Source organism: Rhinolophus ferrumequinum, chromosome 10 (genome assembly GCF_004115265.2).
Source record: "Rhinolophus ferrumequinum isolate MPI-CBG mRhiFer1 chromosome 10, mRhiFer1_v1.p, whole genome shotgun sequence".
In the NCBI taxonomy this organism is placed as follows: domain Eukaryota; kingdom Metazoa; phylum Chordata; class Mammalia; order Chiroptera; family Rhinolophidae; genus Rhinolophus; species Rhinolophus ferrumequinum.
Window position 1 is genome coordinate 75,340,394 of NC_046293.1, and position 15,357 is coordinate 75,355,750.

Consider the following 15,357-nt stretch of genomic DNA (forward strand, 5'->3'; position numbering starts at 1 on the left):
TGTGTCATGGACCTAAACAATCAGCACCCAATGAGTACCCAATGAGTATTCATGAAGTAGTACTGTGATGGTTCATTTTTTGTGTCAACTTGACTGGCCTAAGCAATGCCCAGATAGATGGTAAAATATTGTTTTCAGGTGTTTTCAGAAGAGATTAGCATTTGATTCAGTAAACTGAGTGAAAAATATCAACGAATCCATTGGATTGGCTTTATCCAATCCATTAGGGGCCCAAATGTGAAATAAGGCAGAGGAAGGGCAAATCTTCTCTCTTCCTGACCTAGGATATCTATCTTCTCCTGCCCTCAGACATAGGAGCCCCTGATTCTCAGGACTTTGGACAAGGGCTAAATTATGCCACTCACTCTCCTGGTTCTCCAGCTTGCAGATGGCAGATTGTGGGATTTCTCAGCTTCCATAACCACTTGAGCCAATTCCTATAATAAATCTCTCTCTCTCTCTCTCTCTCTCTCTCTCTCTCTCTCTCTCTCTCCCCCCCCCCCACAGAAGCAAAACCAATAGCATATATATATATGCTATTGGTTTTGCTTCTGTGGAGAACCCTAATAACTAGTGCCAATCTTTAAGAATAATTTTTAAGCATCAGAAGAGTCCCTGTAGACTGAATCAGTGAGCTCGGTACCGTAATCAGCACTTAGAGGTAGAAAATATATTTATGCTCTGTTGGACTATGGAAACATTGCATAGCTGGAAGAAGGGGAAATTCTAGTAATGACTAAATTTATCCATAACCCAGAAAGGTAAATCTAGGTTAGATGATTAGACTCAGATTTAATTATTTACAAATAATGAAATGTTAATTCCCTCATATCTGGTTTTGACGGATTAATATATACAGTAAAAACATAGCATATGTCCTACAACACTAGATTTGTTTCTTTTGCTCTCTAGGCCCTCGTTAGACTATGGTTATCAAGTGAAATTACATCATTTGGCTGCTTTTGAGAATCACTCCTCCTGGAGTTTATAATGAATTTCGGGATAAATCCCTGTTTGATGGACTTTTTGGCTCTTGGTTATTTCTTAAATCAATATACTCAACAACCATGTGATAGAATATTGTAGTGCCATGAAAAACAATCCTGAAAATTAAACACGGGGAATGCTAAGGATAGATTTTTAAATAGAAAAAAGTAGAATTCAGAGCTGGGAAAACAGAATGATGCCAATTTTTTAAAGGAAAAGTGGTGGTAGTGGTGGTGATAGTGGTGTGTATGTAACATATGAGTATATGTAAGTATAGATAGATGATATACAAAACAGAAATTTACTGAAATTATTCAAATGATTTTCTCTGAATAAAAGGATTGCTTAAATTCTTACTTTGTTCTTTATATTTTCTATATTTTTAAACTTTCAAATATAAGCATGTATTTATTTTTTTATAATCAAGTAAAAACAATAAATGTTATTTTTAAAATTCCTTTCTGACACTTTCTTATATTATCTCCCACCAGTTATCAAGGAACAATTGTTTGTCAAATATCAGGAAATTAACAGCAATTATCACCAGCTGGCTATCTGCTAGGAGTGGTCATTGGACTGTAATCCACCCGGCATGAGATAGGAAACCTTGAAGGAATAACATCGATGATTAATCAAACTTAAAAAATTAACTTCCTGGGATAGCATATATCGAGACGGCTTACTCACTGGGCACTGGCAAGTCCCATTCTAATCATTTCACTAGCATCAGCCCTTTAAAGCACTCTACATAGCAGGTATTTTATATGTTTGAGATAATGTCTAAAATTCTAGCTGACAATTAAATACCTCATTGTCTAGGAGTTGATGTTATTTATATATAAGATCTTTTTATTTAATCAGCATTGGGTTCAAGTGAACAAATTGCAGCACTGGGTTGCATACTGGCTTTACAAAGAGACCATATGGTCTTTCTTTCTAAACCCCTACAACCTAGACAGGTAGGCCAACATATATGCTAATTGACTACATGAGAGCATATACGTTTATTTTGAGATTTTAAGGAGATGTAGTAATAGCAGCCTTCTGTCCAGCTCAAATTCTGATCAAGTTAAAACACAGACAAGATGTTAAGGCATATGAGACCAAAATCATAGAGCACACTTCAATCTTTGGCAAAGAAGGCCTCCTTGTATGGACCTAGAAGTGGGCAGACTTACCAATCCTATTATAGACAACCCTGGTGCTGGCCCTCCCAAGGGGCAGAAGCTGCCACTACGTAACTGTTAGCATGGAGGGGCAGAGCAGAATGTGTGCTCTCTTTTCGCAGAGTTGGACTGTAGCAGTTTCTCAAAGTGTGGTTTGTAGACCAGCAGCTTCAGCATTTTCTCTTTCTAAGCTCTCTAACAAAATAACTCACTCTTTATTTGTGGGGAGAAGTGAGTGAGCAGGAGCAGGAGAGAGGCTAGGAGATTACACTACTAGAACTCCTTCTACATAGAAAGAAATAGCAAGAATAGGGAAGAAGCACTCCCCTACTAATGTTCCTTAGCTATTGGTACTCTTAATCCATTGATTTTTAAACATTAAGCTTATGGTTAAATAGGGCTCTACCTGTCCCCTTTGATGGAGATTACAAGAGAATCATGACAGTTTGGTTTCCACTTTCATGAGGCCACTTCTCCTCTTACCAATCTTTGCTTCTTTAAGTGTCTTCCTGGAACCATTAGTGAATAGTGTAGATTTTGATTCTTAAAGTTTTTAAAATGATTTAAAATATCAATGAATTAAATCGGTTGAGAAAATCTTAGAAGTATGGCTGACCCCTCCAAAATGAAAAGTTTAAGGCATTATGAAATGGACGGGGCTATTTACAGACTGCTTTTGAGGACATGGAAGAAAGATCTCCATTCTTAGCTCCAGAATAATTTTAAAACTTAATTCAGAAGATTTATCTAAAAGTCCTACAACCAAACTTGCAAATCAAACTTGAAGAGTCTACTTGCAAAATTTCAGCTAATGATCTACTTGCCAGGTAACTAGTCTTTTTTTATTTAATCAGAGAAATGAAGTACGGCACAAAATAATTTTAACAGTCCAATAATTTATGTCATAAGTAAAATTGTAAACTATGAATTTATGTAAGTGTATAAAACTGCACACTGTCCAAACTGAAGACAAGATGGACCTGATTTTATCTTTGTATACAAATTAATTACCATGGACAATTGGTCATTTCTTATTCCACTAAAAATTAATGTCAAGGCCCTTTTATACCTAAAGCCAACAGTACACTCTTACTTCTATTTCCTGTCTCAAATTATATACACTCACATTGTCCAAAATAAACTAGCTAAGATTCTGCAAATAGGATCAAATGTCGAATTAAGATAGTCCAATAATAATAGCCAGCAGAGTTTCCCAAGTCTAAACTAAATTTCTTCTCATTTTTGTATTTCAAGGAAAAAATTAAAATATAAAGATTAAATCTTGATATAAATTAAAGGCATCAAAATCCAAATTAGTTAAAGCCTCAAATTGAACCATCTTGTTCTTTTTAAGTAAAAAGCCTAAATAAATAAAATTATTCCCAAATGTCTTATCTAATGCTGGGTCTTAGTTGGAGAGGGTTGTTGATGTACCTATGTAACTGGGGCTCCTTTACACCATAGATTGAAGATCTTCTAAGGATATGGTGTAACTCCTTTAGGAACTTAGAACATGAATTTGTCTCTCAAAGAACCATTGTAAAATTTCCAAAGAAATAACAGAAGGAAATTCAACAATATGGCACATAGATATATGACTCTCTTCTAAAAACCAAACTCTTCTATATAAAACATAATTTTTAACACATTGTTAAATTTATAGGAACTGAGAGAAATCTCTAAGTTACTACCTCTTTGTCGAAAATAATAAAAAACAACAACCCATGAGCTTAAACCAGAATAGGGAGAGGTTAGCGGCAAATGAAGGTGAAAGGTAGGGTTGCCAAAATAATAATGCTATTAAATTAGATGTTAATATTAAAAAATTCCATTTAGTGTATTAAAAACATGCTTTTCAAAATTACATGAGTCAAAGCATTATCACAAAAAATCCTAGGAGAATAGTTCATTTGGGGCCTAAGCAAATCCATACAACAAGGATTTAAAATGTGTGAAAATGCATTCTCAGAAGAGATGTTTGGTGCTATTGTACTAACTAGACCCATATCACATTTTATTGAATACATAGGAGCCTGAAGAAATGGAACTTCCAAAGAGGAAATAGAAACTAACATATACTTAGTATAATGGATGAGGAAAACCATTGAGTGACCTACTGTATAAATTCTAAACTTTGCAAGAAGGAAGTAGTAATAGCTTGTATTGTTCCCAAATATGTATTCCTACTCCCTGTAAGCAAATTACGAGTTGCATCATTGCTATAAGATGTGGAGTGTCTCCAGTGGAAAAATATACATATCTTTCACATTGATGTTGGCTCTGGCCAGGTCACTTGCTCTGACAATGGCATGTGAGGAAAAGTGATATTCACCATGTCTACACAGCTTTCACAGCCACTGCTTTTGTGTTTGCCTGTTTTTTAAGTTTGTTTTTGGTTTTGGTTTTTTGATCATCTCTCTTACTCTTTTTCCTCTGCTTTGAGAACAGTATGTTCCAAATAAGCAAAGATTTTTCAGCCTGGATCCTGAAATAAAATGTTTAACAGAACTACAGGTAATCTAACGTGACCAGCAACTCACATGTTAAAAAAAAAAAAAAAAAAAAATTTAAACCACTGAGATAGTTTGTTATAGCAACAAATTAAGCCAGACTCTGTGCCTAACATATGGCTCACCATGCATAAACAGGAAGCATGAGCATATTTCCCCTAGGTATGATAATGGGGTGATGCCAAAATCCACATTCTAATGTGAACATTTCCCTTATTGTGTTCAAAGTCATGAATTCTAGACCTCTGGCATAAACTAACTAAGATCCTAATGAGACTAAACACTGGTAGTAGAATATTTCCCTATTCTACTCTCCTTCACTCAAATAATTAAGTCTTTTCAAATGCTTTTGGCAGTATAATTTTGCCTGGAATAATTTTTGTTGAATGGAGAATGGTTAATTTTCTAAATTCAATGGTTTTGAGAGCAGAGCTATACTTATGTGTGTTCTACAAAGTATTTTAAAAGTAAGCCACTTAGGCTCTTGGCATTCAATTAACTTCTGACTTCTTCTGTTGAAGAAGTCTTGAATCACCCAAACACTGGAAATTGCCGTAGCTGAGATGCAAAAGAGAAAGAGAGAAGGATAAACTTTGGAATTTGATTTTAACTTCTTTGAAATTTAACAACCAGGGATGAGACCATTTGATATTAAACTTCTTTGTGTTTTATATTTGGTAATTAACCTGCAAGAAGATTTAATTTCCTTGGATATAATTTCTCTCTGATGATTAATAATATGAGAGAGTTCATGTTGAAATTTGGGGCATTTCTATGTTTCCACTTCATTACTTTCATACCTTAATGCCATCATTTGGTGTTGTCATGAGCTCATGATGGGCTATGTTAAAACAATATGGCTGGAAACAATCTGAAAAGGGAAGTAGGCATGGAAAAGAATTTTCAGTGTTTATATAAGTGTGACCTAAATGTTAATTTAACATTGAATTGTTTTGTCCAATTCCAGAACTTTGTGGCAACAAAATTATACTACCAATCAGTGGTCCCAGGAAATTACCAAAGGAACAGTGATGTGTATGAAAGTAGTGGTCTCATGAAGGTAGAAGCAGAACTGTCTTAGTAGGCTGATGACATCTTCCCTCAAGGGAACAGCCACAACACTGGTAATCCAGGGGCTTACTAGTTAAACCCACCAAAAGACCAAAAGAACAGGAACAGCTAGAATGTTAGAGGAGTCAAACTCTTCTTCATGCTCTTTGATATAGATTTATATGTAGCAAGAGCTCCACAATCATGGTATCTCTTCACTCATCCCACCCTCATAGAGGATCCAGCAGCTGGTGAAAAGAAATTGGGCATATTTAGTCCAGCCACTTGCTGGAAAAAACCCTATTAGTAAACTCATTTGCCCATAAGATATAAACTACATTTATCTACATCAAGTTAATGAGTAATGAAGGTTGTTGTTGTTTTTTTATGCTGTTTGCCTCATGTGTCTTATTTTTAATGACTTCAAATTTGGGTACAGTAGAGGTGTGGTTTTTATTGCTACCCCCACTAAACCTCAATAATGAGTACTAAATGATTCCTAAAGATAATTAAGATCTCAGAACAGAGAGATGACTGTAAATCAGACAAAGATTTGGAAGGTAGGTTGGACTTAACCTAGGATTTGAACGAAAAATGAAATTAAAACTTTTAAAGTAGATTTATAAACATTTTTGGTATCTCTCTATTCCCTTAAGTATAATCAACAGAATTTTTTCTGAAACCATATCTTCTTAATAAAGTAAAGCAAAAAAGATATGGAAAAAAATCAATGAACTAATCCAGGGGGTATGACAGTCTTGAAATGTAAGTCCTGAAAGGAAATATTCCTGGCTTCCTTGTAATAAAAAGCCATTATATTTCTTGATGGCTTAACAAGGACATGTTGAATATGTGCCAGATCTATGAAAATGCAGCCATATTCCATTGGACAATGTGACAGTGAAGAGGACTTGAATGAGATCCAATAAGCCATTACGTGCTAACACCATTTCAAGATACTCAATCTGATTCATTGTAAGTCTTCCTCTAAGTACTTTTTCTCACAAGTGCAGAAAGAAAACTGAACTTTGTGAGTTACTATGAATATCATGGTCTGCATTTACTGCCATGGTAGTCATTATTCTGGTAGATTTTCAATGAAACTTGGTAAATGCCAAGATATCTTCTCTGAAAATTCTTATCAGATAATCACCTCATTCCACTTGGCGATTTTGAGTCTATAAATACGCTAAGTATTTTTAATTACAACTCCAAGGCTACAAGAATCCAATGTCGGTGTTCTTTATTCTTGTAAACATTAATCTGATGTTTATGGGAGAAGAAATCAATAACTTTTTTCTTCAGTGGTTGATTCTCATCTAAACAAGAAGCTATAATTTACTGCAATTCAATTAATGACATTAAATTTCAATATGTATATTACACAAAAGAGTGAATTCCTTTACTAAATGTTTATCACATAATTTTCTGCATAATAAGCAGAAATAAGTTCAAGAAGCAAGATAAATTTTGTGTTATAAGCAAGTAGTGTTTAAGGTGATTTTTGTCCCACAAATAATTTGTAGTAAGATTAAATATATACAATACATGCTACTGTTTCACAGGACTGACTCGATCATATATAAATATATATATATATATATATATATATATATATATACACACACACACACATATATATATATACACACACACACATATATATACATATATACATATATATACATATATGTGTGTATATATATAATTACTTCAGAGCCCAGTGCTATCTGCCCTGCATTTGTCATTCTTCAAATCTTTCAACATGATATTAAAATTACTAATATAACTCTTTCATTAGAAAATACCTATGTATTGGTCAAATGGCAAGTGATCAGAAACTAATTAAAACTATTATAAATAAAAGAAAGGAAGAGAGGAAAAAGAAAAGAAAGGAAAGAAGGAAAGAAAAAAGGAAGGGAGAGAGAAAGATGGTGGGAAGAAGGGAAGGAAGGAGGGAGGACAGCAGAGGAGAAAAGTAATGGTCCACTAACTAGATGGTCTGGGGGATAGATCTTGCTCTCGTCAGGCATAAATGGATTCAGATGTTCAAATATCAACTCACTCTCTCTCTCTCTCTCTCTCTCCCCCCACCCCACATGTAAGGACATAGAGAGGAGGCAGCTATCTGGAAGCCACAAAGAGCTCTAACCACACACCGAATGATCTGGCACCTTGATCTGGGACCTCCAAAATCTAGAATTGTAAGAAATAAATTCCTAGTTTTTAAAGTACCCAGTCTATAGTATTTAAAGTACCCAGTCTATAGTATAGCAGCTCAAGCAGACTAAGATATATGTGGATGTATATACAATAATAATGACAGTGGTCAACATGGATTTGATGTTTACCAAATGCCCCAGGTTCTATTTTAAGCTAGATACATGCATAATTTCATGTACTTATACAACAGTTTGTTATGTATTATTATTATATCAGCATCATATACTATGTAATTGTTTATACCCACATAGCTGACACATGGTGGAGCCTGGGTTTGAACTTGCACAAGATAGATGAGTTCAAGGTTAACTACCAATGGGTCTGGGGAAGGGGGTGGGGAATAGAAAAAAATGGTGAAAATAAACTATTTATCATAAAAATACTTTTTAAAACTCTGAAAGGAATACATTTGCAGACATTGAAACATAGAGACAATATATCTTATGCGTATTTTTAAAATCAGCCATACATGTCACCTTGCAAATTAAAAATTGGTGGTTAGATAAATTGTTATCAGATAGGAATTTAAGCATTTTCTTTTGAAATGTATTTTACTAACTTCTTACCAAGGTCCTTCAGTGCTTTATTTAGAGGCATCCTTAGTGCTTTTATAAGTTATTGCCTCCCATTTCAGCACAAATGCAAGGGTTGAATGTTAAATAAATGGAAAATATTATTCTGCTAAATATCATGGCTTCTGTTTTCAGCAAGTAAACAGATTTCTTCGTATAATATTCAGCTGAGCACAACTTTCTTATTTGCTTTTCTTATTTATATAACATACTTTCAAATTGAGTTTTTTTCTATTGTATAAAAATATTATATTCATTATTTGAATACCCCTCTTCAGTGGATTTTTTTACTTCAAATACAGAAAGAGAGAGAGAGAGCAACAGAGAGACAAATGCACACATACTTACCATTATCAGAGAACTTATAATATTGGCAGTCTATTTAGCATTTATATTATAGAAAAAGACTAATAATATAGTACAGTATATCACATGTAAAAATTTCCTAAATATTAACTATATAGTCAGCCCTCAAACATTTACACTAATAGTGGAATAAATTGTTTAGTTAATTTAATGTGCTGGACAAATTTTATGAGGTTTAAAAATCTGGAGTTTTTCTTGATGTTATAAAATATGCCTAAAATTTGAATTCACATCTACTAGTTATCAACTGAGATCTAAAGAGGTTAAGAAAGTGAAAGAAATCCACATGTAAAAACCACATATATTAATTTTTAAACTGAAAATTAAAATATTTTGTGTTACTGTAAAAAAACATGTCAGCTAGAAATAATTTTAGCTGCATCTGAAGAAAAGTCGAAATAGTGCATTTAAAAAAAAACAGAACACACCAATCAAAAAACATTTTTGATAAACTGGACACCAAAAAAATTTTTAAACTTCTGCTCATCAAAGTTCATCATTAAGAAAATAAAGAGATAAATCACAAACTGGGAGAAAATATTCACAACACATATAGCTGACAAATTAATATAGATGTCTACCAATTAAGTTCATGAACTTGTAACAATGTTTCTAACCTTTTTTTATATCAGAGGGATTATTCATTATGAATTTCTACCAACGGGACAAACAGTTCACAAGTTTACTATTTGGAAGTGCTGAAAAGGCAGCGTGAAAAAGTTAGACGACCTGAACTTTTTCATCACAACTCTTGCATCACAACAATGCACTAGCTCACAAGGCATTGTCTGTGAAGGAGTTTTTAGCCAGTAAACAAATAACTGTATTGGAACACCCTCCCTGCTCACCCGATCTGGCCCCCAATGACTTCTTTCTTTACCCAAAGATAAAGGAAATATTGAAAGGAAGACATTTGGATGACATTCAGGACATTAAGGGTAATACAATGACAGTGCTCATGGCCATTCCAGAAAAAGAGTTCCAAAATTGCTTTGAAGGGTGGACTAGGCGCTGGTGTCGGTGCATAGCTTCCCAAGGGGAGCACTTCAAAGGTGACCATAGTGATATTCAGCAATGAAGTATGTAGCACTTTTTCTAGGATGTGTTCACAAACTTAATTGTGACACCTCGCATTTCGCTTAGCATAATAATCTCAAGATCCATCCATGTTTTCACAAATGGCACTATTTCATCTTTTCTTATGTAGAGTAGTATTCCATTGTATATATACCACATCTTCTTTATCCAATCATCTATCTAAGGACACTTTGTTTGTTTCCATGTCTTGGCCACCGTAAATAAGGTTGCAATGAACATCAGAGCACATACATCTTTACAGATAAATATTTTCAGATTTTTTGGGTGTATACTCAGGAGAGGGAGTGCTGGGTCATAAGACCTGATACTGTAAACTGCATAGGAGAAAACATAGATACTAAACTTATGGACCTTGAGTTCAAAAAGTATTTTATGAATTTGACCTCAAAGGCAAGGGAAGTAAAAGCTGAAATAAATGAATGGGACTATATCAAACTTAAAAGATTCTGCACCTTCGACAAAATACAGAGGCAACCAACCAAATGGGAGAAGATATTTGCCAACAATGCCTCTGATAATGGGCTAATATCCAAAATAAGGAACTCATACAACTCAACAACAAAAAAACAAACAATCCAATTAAAAAATGGGCAGAGGACCTGAATAGACATTTCTCCAAAGAGGACATACAAATGGCAAACAGACATATGAAAAAATGCTCAACATCACTAATCATCAGAGAAATGCAAATGAAAACCACAATGAGATATCACTTCACACCAGTTAGAATGGCTATCATTAACAAGACAAATAGTAAGTGTTAGAGAGGCTGTGGAGAAAAAGGAAGCCTCATACACTGTTGTTGAGAACGCAGATTGGTGCAGCCACTATGGAAGGCAGCTTGGAGGTTCCTCAAAAAATTAAGAATAGAATTAACAAGATGTTTATTTGGGTGTTCCTTTGGAATTTATACCTTTGGAAGGAAGAGTCAGAAGCAGGGTTGAGCAGTGGGAATATTTGAATGTAGTGCAGGCTCAACAGTGTCAGCTGGCCCAACCCAGAGCTCTCAAGTTCATGTCCTATCAGAATTGTCCCTGTTGGGTCAAAGTGGCCAGACTTTTATATATCTGCTCCAATCAGCAATGAAATGTGGGACATCCCCAGAGGGGTGTGAGCTCAGATAAGCTGAAGCTCAGGCAATCTCTGAAAGGGCCAACAACTGGAGGCATCTGGTGACAGCATTCCCAGCACTGGGGACAAGTCCTTTAAAGAGAGATCTGGGAGGCACATCGACACATACCCCATGTTCACCACACGTAGTTTACCATTTTTAGCAAATAAAAAACAGGACAGCTAATAATTTTTGGTGTAAATATTTCATAGAACATGCTCATATTAAAAAGTAAAAGTTTCTTGTTTACCTTACATTCAAATTTTAACTGAGAGTTCTGTATTTTACCTGGCAACCCTAATCACTGCCAACTCTGTGCTTCTCATATCAACTAATATATGTTTGGAAGCAGCTCCTCCGGGATTCCAGGCAGGCTCTCTTCCTGCGGGGATTGTAGAGGAGGATGGTAGTGGGAAGAACGACAGCTTGTACTGCAGCTGGTCTCGCACAGCCCCTGATACTTATCTCCCATCACATCCAGTCTAGACACCCTTCACCCTCATTTACTACCTCTGCTGCTCTGATTGGTTGACATGGCGGCACAACCCAGACCTGAACCTCATCCTGAGAGGCCTGAGCCACTAGTCACCAAGTTTTCAGGTTGGGGATGCTGAACTTGGCCATTTACCATCCCAGCAGATAAGAGCATAAGAAGAGGCACCTAACTAGATCATCTGAAAGTCAATGATGTGCTCCCCACCCCCACTTGGTAGCAGCAGCCCTAACTCTTCTTGATAATCAGGGCCAATCACCTCTGCAAAATGGTAGCTCCTCTTCCTGCCTACTGGTCCCTGGACATAAAAAGTCCTGAAGTGTCATGTGGCAGCCATAACTTAGAGTTCATGCTTCGCTTGCTGTGATCCCTGGTGAAAGTGTTCTCTACAGGGAGACCAGGGCCTGTAACCATGCAGAGCTCATCACTATTGGTATAGACAGCACAGATTCCTCAAGCGGGCCATTGGGAGTTCAAGCAAGCATGGCTAGTGCCAAATGAAGAGCTTTGGTTCCTGCATCCACTGTGCCCTGGAAGATGGTGTCCCATCCTTGGAAGATATTGGCTCCAAGCTGGTGCTTAGGTGTGCCTCCAGCAGGCCATTCAAATGCTGTAAAAGGTGCTTCCTGGTGCAGCATATGATAACTAGTGGATTCCATGGTCATAGTCCTCCTTTCCAATAGTGAGGGTCCCCTGGTCTGATGTAATGCGATGTTGGATCATATGCCAGAAGTCAAATACTCTATAAACTCTCAGATAGTGGTAATGGTTGAAGCTCAGCAAGTAGGAAAGGCAACCCATACTCACAAAAGGTAATTCCTGCCAGAACAAATTACTGGCCTTTCCAGGAAGGAGGGGCTTAATGGAGAATGGTACTGTATTGGAGGCTCAAGGTTGGTCTCAACTGTTGTAAATTTGAACATTCAGCAGGTGCATTGGCTAATTCAGCTTTGGTAAGTCAGACCTCATGTTGTTGGGCTCAAAAATAGCCTCCAATATTGCTGAAGTGATTTTTTTTTTTAACTTATGTGCCCACTGTATAGCACTGGAGTTAACCAATAACAGAGACTGGCTCATATCAATTGGCTACGTCATGTTGTCTACTTGTTTTGATATACTTGTTTAGTGCCTCATACAAGGTAGATTTTCTCTTGCAGGAAAAACGTGTAATACAAAAGTCACACTTTTTTCCACTCCCGTATATCTATGAATATGCCTCTATCATAGTCTTTTTTTGTCCCTGTTTTTCCCATCTGTCTTCTTTCAGGCCCCTGAGCATTGGCTAGGCCACCTGTCACTGCCCATGAGTCTAGACATCTGACCACACACCATGCAAAGCTCTACCTATCAGGAGGATTTATTCCTTGCCACGTCTTTCAGAGCCACCCCCAAACGAGACTATTATACTGCTGTCTGTTTTTCACATGCCCCCAGGTCCCCAGCCAACCCAGCTTGGGAATATTTCTTTTCCATCAGCTGTTTATAAGGATCTCCCAAATGGCTGTAGGTGTGAGCTGAGGAGGGAATCACACCAGTGGTAGATTATATGGGAGTCTGAGCTATTTGCATTCAGCTGACTTGTGCCATTGGGTCCTGCTCAAGTTCAATCTGGATTTAGAACTTCCAGCTTCTAAATCCAGATACATTGGTACTGGTCTTGCCTGACCTCATGACTTGATAGATCTCATATGTCTCATGATGACAGTTCTGGATGAATGGCTACTTGATGTCTCATGTTCAGACACTATCTTTGTTAGGGCTCACATGCTTTTTGCAAATTATCTTTCAAAAGGCATATAACTCTCCACTGAATATGGCATGACCTTCTTCCAGAACTCCAGGAAGCTTTTTGTAATTCTCCAACGGACCTTCCCATAAACTCAACAGAACACTTTTTTCCCAACACAATTCCCTTAATATCACAGGGCCTGTTACAAGTGTTTTCAGTGTTTTATTTTTCCCACAGTAGCTCGTCTTGTATAGGTGCTTAGTGTCTGGCATGGTACCTGAAAAATTGTTGGTAGAAACACTTCGGACCCTAAAATTATGTTATTTTCCTCCAGAGAGGATTAAAGTGTACTACTTCTAGTTTCCTAGAGGCACAGGCACATTGGGATCACCTTAACCCAATTTCAGTGATTAAGATCACTCAAAACTAAACTACAGTTCCCTGCAAGGGCCTCTTCTACTTTATTCTTACATCTATAGTACAGCCCTTAAACATTCTAGTGTGTCTGTAGGTAGGTCCAGGACTCTAAAGACTTTCTTCACATCCCTGAGTGGCTGTTAGAAGCTCCACTAAGCACCTCTAGTGTCTGACGCGCAATCTACACTCAGTATATATTTGTTAATATATATTTGTCATATGAGTGAATGTTTGAATGACTGAATGATGGACACGAGTACATATCGTGTAATTACTATTGATAAGCATCACTGACCAAAAAGATAAAAATTGATTCAAAATCAATTGTGTATCTTTGTGTGTATGCATGCATGTATGTATGTGCGTGAATTGCAATAACTTCAACAATTTTCTCTGGGAATAGTCATTATCTGAATAACTGCTTAGCCCTTACTACATCCAAAGAAACAAGCTTCTCCCACCATAAAACACACACACATTTCAATAAAAGACCTTAATAGTAAAAGAATAAAAATAATACTCATTGTAATATGTAAATAGTTATCTATCAATATTGATTTTATATACTCACTACAAACTCAATACCTCAAAAAAAAAATAAATGCAACATTATATTTGTATTTCTTAACAGAATAGGAAAGAATAGAAGGGAAACTTAATGAGCTTCATAGCCCTGAAATGTAGCAATGAAACATGAGAATTGTGATATGAATATCTCATTTATCACATGCAATGACTTAATCAAAATAATAAAATTAACAATCTTTAAGTCACCATTCCAAGGTAAATTCTGCTTTTCTATAAAATGATACCCTTTTGTCTATAAACTTCACATATATCTGAAATTGATCAGTGCTGTCTGATACAATGTAAATATTAAATAACTTTTCTCTTAGCATAGTTCTATCAAGCATTGAGGCTAATGCTTTAAAATGTTTTCATATCCTTTTCATTAGAATCATTTTAAAATCATATAAATTTTCACATCTTTCATTTCAATTCTGTATGGTTGATAGCTGCATGCAGTTATTTAAGGAGGCTTCATCATAGCGTCTTACACAAAACATCAGGCTGCCCCTATCTGCCCAACATATATACTGACACTGCTGGCGTCACTTCATCTCTCAGGGTCTCAATTTTCCACCTTTACATGTTGATATTCAGACTAAATGCTTCCCAAAGGCCTATGTACAGACCTGTTGCTAACTAGCTGGAAATTCTCATGAAAAATTCAGACTCAAAGACCTACCCTAGACATGCTGAATCAGGATCTCAAAAACTGCAGTTTAGGAAGTTCTCTGGTTGATTTCTGTTGTGCAGCCAAGTTTGAAAATCACTAGACTGAGCTTTAAGGCCTTTCTCACAGCTCTAATAATCAGTGATTCTGTATTTTATCTTAGGTAGAGAATATTATGTCAAAATCAATTTTCAGGTTTTCTGCAAGATAAGATATTTGGTTTATCCCCATATATACAATATGGTGTGAGCAAGTTAAATTATGTTAGAAAAGATTGAATTCACACAAGCAATGAGTTTAGGGTTTCAAGGAAAGCAGTTTTTATTATTGTTCTGCTTTCTATCCCCCCGCCCCGCCCCCACGTTATTGACTTCACATCAGCACAGTTATCTAGTAAC